The 10,000-nt window shown below is 38.3% G+C and overlaps 1 long non-coding RNA gene across 1 annotated transcript in view; it reads right to left on the reverse strand.

Annotated features, from left to right (window-relative positions):
• LOC116561018 overlaps nt 1-9,793 on the reverse strand; it is a 14,472-nt gene extending 4,679 nt beyond the window's left edge. The window contains exons 1-2 of the long non-coding RNA XR_004273256.1: nt 6,767-9,793; nt 4,465-4,469 (exon numbers count right to left, since the gene is read on the reverse strand). This is a non-coding gene — a long non-coding RNA (uncharacterized LOC116561018). The remainder of the gene's footprint in view (nt 1-4,464; nt 4,470-6,766) is intronic.
• Nucleotides 9,794-10,000: the final 207 nt, after the last annotated feature.

Consider the following 10,000-nt stretch of genomic DNA (forward strand, 5'->3'; position numbering starts at 1 on the left):
CTTCCTTCCTTCCTTCCTTCCTTCCTTCCTTCCTTCCTTCCTTCCTTTCTCCCTTTCTCTCTCTCTCTCTCTTTTTCTCTCTTTCATAGTCTTGCTCTGTTGCACAGGCTGAAGTGCAGTGGTGTGATCAGGGCTCACTGCACTCTCCACCTCCCAGGCTCAGGTGATCCAACCCCCTCAGCACCCCCTGGGGACTACAGGTACTAGCCACCACACCTGTTTTTGTTTGTTTCTTTCTTTAATTTTTAGTAGAGATGCTGTCTCACTCTGTTGCCCAGGCCGGTCTTGAACTCCTGAGCTCAAGTGATCCTCCTACTTCAGCCTCCCAAAGTACTGGGATTATAGACATCAGCTCCCACAACTGGCCTAAATATTCTTTTTTTAGGATAAAAAATTTGGAAAACAGTGTTACGAAACATAACTAAAGTATAGCAAGAAGACTGTTAAAGAGAAATTTTTATGAGAAACAAGTATTTGAGTTTAGGTTAGGAACTCAGCATGAGTCCTATATCTGTGAGCCCCAAGAGGGGAGAAGAGGGATCCATAGGCACAGTTTCCTTCGGTTCAAAAGAGGATACATTGTAGTGAGCATGCCCTCTGATGTTTTGTGATGTGAGCAGATCTCCATGCTGTGTAAGCCACAGTTTATGAAGCTTAGTATTTATTATATCAGAGTTACTGTTTTAATCAAATACAACTTGAGAAAAATTTAGTTTTAATACTTTTAAGTTTTATTAACACATTATATACAGAAATATCATACTACATAATAATTAGACATAAATATTAACTCTATAAAATTTTTAAATTCATTTTGTCATTTCTTCAACATCTAAAACCGAGGCCAATTTTTGTGATGTCCCTAATGCCAAGTACCATTTAACTGTCATCCTTTTTTCCTTAACTTTCTCATCATATAGGTGCTTCTGGTTCAGGTTTTGCCCCTCAGTGTTTGGGCCCATGACCCTGGGCTGGGGTTTTCCTCTAAGTATTTTATCCCAACATCCCTCGTCTCTCCATCCACTCATATTGGAAGATTTGAGCAGTTGCTTTCTGTCCTTGCCCCTGCTCATTGTATCTCAGGTGGTGAAGTCTTGAAGTGGCAGGAACTCGGGCATGAAATTAAACTGCAGACTTTAACAGAAGGGCAACAGTTACATGACAAAGTTGTAGGTGAGGAAGAGAGCAACTAAGGAGGCAGAAAGGAAAGTAAAGAGGGAAGGAAGGAGTGGGTCTGGTGAGAATAGGCTGGGGCTTCCTGGAGACCTTAGATTCTGCTCTAAATTACATTTAAGTGCTAGTGACAGCCCAGCACCAGGAGACCAAAGCAAGCAAGAGGAAATATGCCATGATAAGAAATAGATATATTTGGTTTCTGCTCCTATTTCCTGGCCGAGGCTCCTAAAATGCTTGGACTCTCCTAAGTGACAAGTGCCTTTTTGTATGCTAATGAGATGACTAGGGGGTCCTGGAAAGCTTCAGGATGCCAGCTGGAACCAACCTAGTGATTAGAGATTTGGAACTTTCAACCTCATCCCCTCATATCTCAGAAGGGGAGAGGATAGGAGCTGAAGGTTGACTTGATCACTGATGGCCAGAGATTTATCAATCATGCCTGTGTAGTGAAGCCTCCATACAAACCGCGAAGGACAGGGTTTGGAGGATTTCCAGGTTGCTGAACACAGGGAGGTACAGGGAGGCCGGCACACTAGAGAGGGTATGGAAGCTCTGTGCCCTTCACACATGTCCTGTCCTGGGCATCTCTTCCATCTGGCTGTTCATCTGTATCTTTTGAAATATCCTTTATAATAGACCAGTAAATACAAGTAAATGTCTCCCTGGTCAACTGGTAAACATAGGTCAATTTTTCCCTGAGTTCTGTGAGCCATTCTAGCAAATGATCAAACCTGAGGAGGGAGTTATGGGAACCTCATATCTGCTCCGTCAGAAGCACAGGTGCCAATGTGGAGTTTATGATTGGCATCTGAAGTTGGGAGAAGTCTTGGGGGACTGAGCCCTTAATTTGCAGGATCCAAACTAACTCTGGTTTAATGTCAGAATTGAGTTAAATTGTAGCACACCTAATTGGTGTTAGAGAATTGATCAATGTGGAGAAAACTCCACACACATTTTGGTGACTGAAAGTGTCCTGTGTTGAGAGCATAGTAAGAGAAAACCGTTTGTTTTCCTATTATACAAGAGACCTCTTTGGAACTGTAGTGGATGATGTCGTATGTCACCCAGATCTCCTTCATGGCTTAAACCCCATTCCCTCTGGATGCCAGGAATGCTATTGGCTGGCAGCCCCAAGCTGGCAGCCCTTTTTGGAAGTGCCTTGCCTGTGGTCACACTCCATTTTGTAGCACCTTGTATTCAATGACCTGTCAATTATAAAGACCATCACCTCACCCCAGGAAAGGACATCTCTAAAGGTTCATCTCAGCTTCAGAGTTCACTATAGGGTCAGCTGAGGCTTTCTTTGAGACTATGTCACAGCCCAATCTCTCCATGATTTCTTCCTTTCCCTGCCACAGGTAGTGATGCTGTGGCAGGCCAGGCCTCTGTTACATCTGTCCCAGCACTGGCTGAGTAGCTAGGTTAAACATTAAAAGCTGATTGAGCCAGTGCCCTTATATAAAGAGTGAAATGTAACAAAGAGCCCACCAAGAGTTTTGCCTAGGCTTTTCCTGTGCCTTGAAGCATGACAAGGTAATGAAGGAATTCTTATCAGGACTCTTTTAGAATTAAACAAGTTTTATTGGGAGTCTGAAGAAACTCCCCAGGCCTCCACAAACAAGTTTACTGGGGTCTAAAGAAACTCCCCAAACCTGTATAATTTAGCAGGAGACAAGATAAGGGTAGTCACCCCAGTACTTAGACCCATTTAGATTAAGTATACTTTCTGAAGCTCCAGAAGAAGGTCTTCAGGACTCAGACCTTAGTTATAGATTAAAAGAAGTCAAATACTTACGTCTTTGGATGAATGCAAACTTACACGTAGACATATAGCTTAGAAGGCATATGAGCTCTGGAAAACTTTGTAATTTTGAGTTGGTCTGGCAATAATTTCCAGGCCTTCTCCCTGTAACCAGTTACAGAAATAAAAACTCTTTTCCTCCTTAGTTCATCTGCATCTCATTATTGGGCCACAAGAAATAGCATCCCTACCCTCAGTTTGGTCTGGGAACAAAATTTGGTGTGCCAGCCAAGAGAGACCAGGATGGTGCTGTGTTTACTGGCCAGTGGCTTGTGACGAGTGTTCAGGGGCATCCCAGCAGTTGCCTGTGAGATTTTCCCGGGGACCCTCTTGAAGGCTGTTCCATGTGCAAAAGTGTATGTTCCTTTTACTACTGGGCAAAAATGGAGATGAGGAGTGGAGTCACTCAAAGGGTGAGTTAACTGGGTATTATGCCGGGAGCCTATTGTTTTCCTATCTGGTCTTGTTAAGCCATCTGTCTGGTGCCGCTAAGGAAAGCAATAGGGCTTGCTCATACACCTGCTTTGCATTTTGGTTGAGATCGGGTTTTGAGCTGGTTTTGAGTCTGTTTTGCCTGGATGCACTCCCCCTTGTGTTATTCAAAATTTGTCTCCACTTACTTGTGTATCTGTCTTATTCTCTTTGATATCATGTAAACTTGAAAATGGGAGGTAATTGGGTCCATTCCTGTTGAGAGGCTTCTGGGAAGGAAAAATATTTTTTAGAAGCTTAATGATTGAGAGTCAGTTTAATGAAAAGCTAACATCCAAGATGTGCATATGTATGTGTGCAGGTGTGTATGTTTGTGTTTAAAAGTCCTTCATGTTTTTGTTTTTTGTTTATCTCCTAGGACCTTGTCTTTTTGAGCAAAAGGTTTGTTTTTTCTTCTCAGTTGACTGAATTCTGTTTTCTTCATTAATAGCTATTACAACATAAGCTACTCTTGGGTTTTTAAGAAAAAGTGTAATTTAGACACTTAGAAATGTCTTTGTTTGGAAAAATAATTTTTTTTAAGTGCACTGTAAAAGCACCACATGGTCTAGCCTCATAATAATTTTGAAAACCCAGGATTCAGTGTGGGCTCTGCCCAGTGCTCAAAGATCCAGTTACAAGATAGAGAGAAGGAGGTCTTGTGAAAATATAAAATGTGCTTCTATTGGCATGCCTAATATGTCTATGTATTTATGTCTTGTGTACACCATATTTCACTACTGAAAATATATAAAAGAGTTCTAATTAATTGGCTCAAAGAAAAATAAAAGCACTTAAATACTTCAACAGAAAAAAGGAAAGACTAGTCAAATGCTTTCTCAAGTTTATGTGACTTTAGTAAAATCGTTAATAAATAAGCTAGCTTTAAAAATCACTGGTGACATAAAGGCTGGGTGCAATGGCGCATGCCTGTAATCCCAGCACTTTGGGAGGCTGAGGCTGGCAAGTCACCTGAGGCCAGGAGTTCAAGGGCAGTCTGGCCAACTTGGTGAAACCCTGTCTCTACTAAATATATATAAAATAGCTGGGCATGGTGGCCGATGCCTGTAATCCCAGCTACACAGGAGGTTAAGGCAGGAGAACTGCTTGAACCCGGGAGGCAGAGGTTGTAGGGAGCTGAGATGACACCACTTGTACTTCAGCCTGGGTGACAGAGTGAGACTCTATCTCAAAAAAAAAAAAAAAAAAAAAATTGGTGAAGTAATATTAGAAATGTCTTAAGAGTTTCCAGCATACATTTTTGTTAGCATTTATTGATCAAGCATCTTTATACTTATCTCTGCCAAATACTATTCAGATGTCAAAATTTGTCATAGAGGCTAAAACTATAATTCAGCCCAAAACAGAATGATCTTTGCTTGTGTATTTTTTAATAAATAAAACATTAGTGTTGGTTTAATGAAGACAGCTACACCTTGAAGTATTTAGTAAAATACCCTAACTTCTAATCTTGTGGCTTTAGGCAGTCTAGTCCACAGACAGAAAGAAAGTTCATTCTGGGAAAGGACTGTTACCATCTTTGTTTCAAAACTAAACTATAACCTTAGTTAATGAATAAGAATAACTTGGATGTAAGAAGCAAGATGGAGTCAGATCATTTTCACTGTGTCAGTTATAATTTTGCAATGGTGATTTCATAACTTTAAATGATGACTATCACAGCTTTCGTAAATAATCTAGGTAAATGATTAAAATAAATGATTATATAAATATAATGGGACAAATACTTGTAAAACAAACTTGTCATAATTTAGAATTTAAGGTTACATTAAATTAAACAACAGATATTTCATTATTTAGCTATTTCCCAATAAAAATATATTTTAGGAAAATGTTCTTTCTAAATATTGTGTTCTTTTAAAAATAATTTTTGTCTAATTCAAAGCTTATTTAAAGGTTGCATGTAAAACAAGGTAAAAGAAACCAGGAAATAAGAGAGATATAAAGTAAGTTATAAAAATAAAGAGAGTTTTAAAGACTATTGGTAAAATACAAATATTTTTAAAATTGTAAGCATTTGGTCTAAACTATGCAGCTTAGATATTAGGTTTGCAAAATGCTTTAGGTCATAAACTGCTTTTTTTACTTAAAAATTGTTCAATTTATTTTGGAGTGTTAAATTCTAGATAAGGCCTGGGGACATATGAAATTAGCCATGCCCCTAGCTATGCAAAAAGATATTAAAGAAAAGATGTTTTATATAATGAAGGATCTTGTATGGTAAATTCCTGTCCTAAAGTAAAATAACTGGTTGTTTTAAAAGAGGGATGTTTAGGACAAATCAGAAAGTCAAGGCATGTTGTAGCTTGTCTGTGTAGTCATTAAAGAATTTATGAAACAGAGTTTATGCAAGAAATGTTGTACAATTTAAAGGTGATTAGGCCTCCTAAATGCTTTATAAAATGCCGCTATGATTCTTAGCTGTACAGTTTGCCTGCTTTGCAGCTAGATAAGGCCTGAGACACTTGGAGCTAGACTATGGAGTAAGTCAGATCTTATCTGCACTTCTGTCTAGGTCCTAGGCTCCACACCTAGTACATAATTAAAATCCCACACTTACCAAGGTTTTCACTAAAAGGAAAGGTTGCTAAAAGTTAATGGTGTAACATGTATTTAGGACTATTGAAGTAACAGTTTACATGCAAGGTGTATAAGAACAGCAAAATATACTTTTGGTAAAAAGATTATAAGGAGGCATGAGAATGTGAATTTTTGCTTAGATTAAAAGGTTAAAGGACTGTGGTAAGTTAGATAAAATAAAGAGGAAGGTATAAGCAAGTTTCGAAGGCTGATTATTAAGAAAATTTTGGGTGTAAACATATTGGCTAAAGTTAAAGGGGTATCATCGAGTTTTTCTGTAAATTGAACATTAAAATAAAAGCACAGTGGGTTTTTCTTAGAGCACTAACCTGCTCTTTAACAAATATGGTAAAGGGTTATAAAAGGCCTATAAAAAATCTTATCTTGTTGTCAAACATTAAAATTGGGTAAATATGTCTATAAGGATTTGTTAAGAATTGGGTTTAACATTAATAGTACACTAATGTAAAGGTGAAATTTGACTTATTTAGTATAAAAAGTATACAGAAAGCATTGTCAAATATCAAATGGTTTTTGGCTTTCTTTGGGCTACATTTGTATAAATAGGTTATTGGTATGTGTTCCAAAGTTATGGGAGACTCCTATAATTCTGATATATCTTAGTGTACATTATTAGTAATAATTATAATTGTTATGTTAATTATTTTGTGCCACAGAGGTAACAGATATCCTTGTCAATTGTGTCTTTATGGCTACCCTAAAACTTTTTGTCATCCATAAACAACTGTTGTCTTGTTTAGGTCCTCTTTAGAAGGTGGTTTTATAATCAGCCATAAAGCTCTAACAGGTGCTTTTTAATGCAGATTTCTGATAACTTTGGAGATCGCGATATCAGAATAGAGGAAAAATGTTGCATACTATTCTAAGCAACCGAAATGGAGAGGGCAACTGGGAACAAATTGACCTCTTCCACTCCAATGCTGATTCAGTGCCCCATAATGACGACCCTCTCTCAGCAGCAAGTAGCCAGAAAGATTATGATGCCCCATATCCCTATGATTCTTGTGATAAATAAATATACAAGCATGATAGAGATCATGCACAAATTGACAGTGGGGATTGTGGCAGGCTAGGTCTAGCAAATGCAGGCCTTTGTTACATCTGTCCCAGCACTGGCTGAGTAGCTAGGTTAAACATTAAAAGCTGATTGAGCCAGTGCCCTTATACAAAGGCTGAAATGTAACAAAGAGCCCACCAAGAGTTTTGCCTAGGCTTTTCCTGGGCCTCAAAGCATGACAAGATAACGAAGGAATTCTTATCAGGACCCTTTTAGGATTAAACAAGTTTTATTGGGGGTCTGAAGAAACTACCCGGGCCTCCACAAACATGTTTATTGGGGTCTAAAGGAACTCTCCAAACCTCCATAATTTAGCAGGAGACAAGATAAGGGTAGTCACCCCAGTACTTAGACCCATTTAGATTGAGTACACTTTCTCCTTCAGGACTCAGACCTTAGTTATATAAAAGAAGTTAATCACTTATATCTTTAGATGAATGCATTCAGTTACACATAGACATATAGCTTAGAAGGTGTATAAGCTCTGGAAAACTTTGTAATTTTGAGTTGGTCTGGCGATAATTTCCAGGGCTTCTCCCTGTAACCGGTTACAGAAATAAAAACTCTCTTCCTCCCCAGTTCATCTGCATCTCATTATTGGTCCACGAGAAATAGCAGCCCGACCCTCAGTTTGGTCTGGGAACAATACCAAGAGCACACCCAACTCCCCTCTATACAGCAGTCCCCCTTATCTGCGTGGAATACATTCCAAGACTCTCAGTGGATGCCCGAAGCTGCAGATAGTACCAGACCCTATATATATGCTGCTTCTTTCTTTACATACATACCTCTGATAAATTTTTTACAAATAGATGAGGTGCAGTTAACGGATTAACAATAATAACTAATAATAAAATAGAACAAGTATAATAACATAATACAGTAAAATCATATGCATGTGGTCTCTCTCGCTCTCTCTTTCAAAATAGCCCATTGTTCTATATTTCTGTTCATTAGCAGACACAGCCTCTCTAGTAATTTATATATTTTTCGGTCCAAACCTATTCCTGAATCTGTGTAAGTATCCCGTACTTGCAATAAATGGCTTAGTGTCACTGATTTCAGGGGATCCGTTGCTGGAGGGATCAATGCTTGTCTTCATATAGGCTCAATGCTTTCTGGTGCAACACGTTGCCAATACTAAACACATTTCTGTTAATGTCTCCTGCCCACAAACTGAATGCCTTTTTCATCTTAACTAAGCACTTATCACACTCTGTAACCATGACGTTTATAGTTTGAGGTGCAATAGCAAAACCAGCACAAATGTATTTTTCTTTCTTTACAATTTCATGGGTAAAAGATTTGTTCTTATAAATTTTGTTAGTTTCAGCATACAATTTTTGTTCTTTCCTTGTTAAGTCAAGAACTTTCACCTTTTAAGTGAAGCCCTCTGTAGCTTCTCTTTGGCATATCGGAATTGCCAGCATCATTACTCTTGCACATTGGGACCATTATTAAGTAAAATAAGGATTACTCAAACACAAGCACTATGATACTGTGACGATCTGATAGTCAAGATGGCTACAAAGTGACTAACAGATGGGGAACGTGTACAGTGTGGGTACATGGGACAAAGGGATGATTCACATCCTGGGTGGGACAGAGCAGGACAGCTTGAGAGTGTACAGTGTACTCAGAACATCACACACTTTAAAACTTATGATTTTTTTTCTGGACTTTTCTATTTCATATTTTTGGACTACAGTTTACCATAGATAACTAAAACTGCAGAAAATAAAAGTACCAATAAAGAGGGACTACTGTACACCAGTCTTCAGGGAAGCCCACCCTGGGGGAATGGGCGTGCACATCTATAACATACAGGGGTTATGAAAAACCTTTGTGCATCAAAGGACATTATCAACAGAATGAAAAGGCAACCCCTGGAATGAGAGAAAATATTTGCATGCCGTATAGCTGATAAGGATTAATATTCAGAATATATATGGAACTCCTACAACTACACAACAACAACGAAAGAAACACAGCCCAATTTAAAAATGGGCAAAGGACTTTTCCATTAAAGAAAATTACTCATTTCTCTAAAGAATATATACAGGTGGCCAGTAAGCATATAAAAAGATACTCAACATCAGTGATCGTTAGGGAAATTCAAATCAAAACCACAATGAGATACCACTTTACATATTAGGATGGTTACTATAAACAAAACAAAACAGGAAATAAGTGTTAGAACGTGGGAAAATTGGAACTCTTGTGCATTGCTGGTGGGAATGTAAAATGGTATAACCAATGTGGAAAACAGTATGGAAGGTCCTCAAAAAAATTAAAATAGTGTTATCGTATGGTTCAGCAATTCCGCTTCTGGGTATATGACCAAAAGAATTTAAAACAAGGATTCAAATAGATATTTGTATACCCGTCTCACAGCAGAATTATTCATAATAGCCAACAACCCAAGAGCCTACCAATGGATGAATGGCTATAAACAAAATATGATGTATACATACAGAGGAAAATTATTCAGCCTTAAAAAGAAAGGAAATTCGGACACAGGTGACAACATGGATAAACCTTGAGGACATTATGCTAAGGGAAATAAGCCAGTCACAAAAGGACAAATACTATGTGATTCAACTTGTATGAGGTACCTAGAGAAGCCAAATTCATAGAGACAGAAAGTAGATTGGTGCTTGCAACGGTTGGGGGGTGTGGGGAAGGGGAGTTAGTGTTTAAGGGTACGGAGTTTAAGTTTGGAATAATGAAAAGCTCTGGCAATGGCTGGAGGTGATGATTGCACAGCAAGTGAGTATACTTAATGCCACTGAACTGTGCTCTTGAAAATGGATAAAATAGTAAATTTTATGTTATGTGTATATTTTACCACAAAAATTAATTGACTAATTTGA

This window comes from Sapajus apella, unplaced genomic scaffold, assembly GCF_009761245.1.
Source record: "Sapajus apella isolate SASKATOON/1434 unplaced genomic scaffold, GSC_monkey_1.0 scaffold28, whole genome shotgun sequence".
NCBI lineage: Eukaryota > Metazoa > Chordata > Mammalia > Primates > Cebidae > Sapajus > Sapajus apella.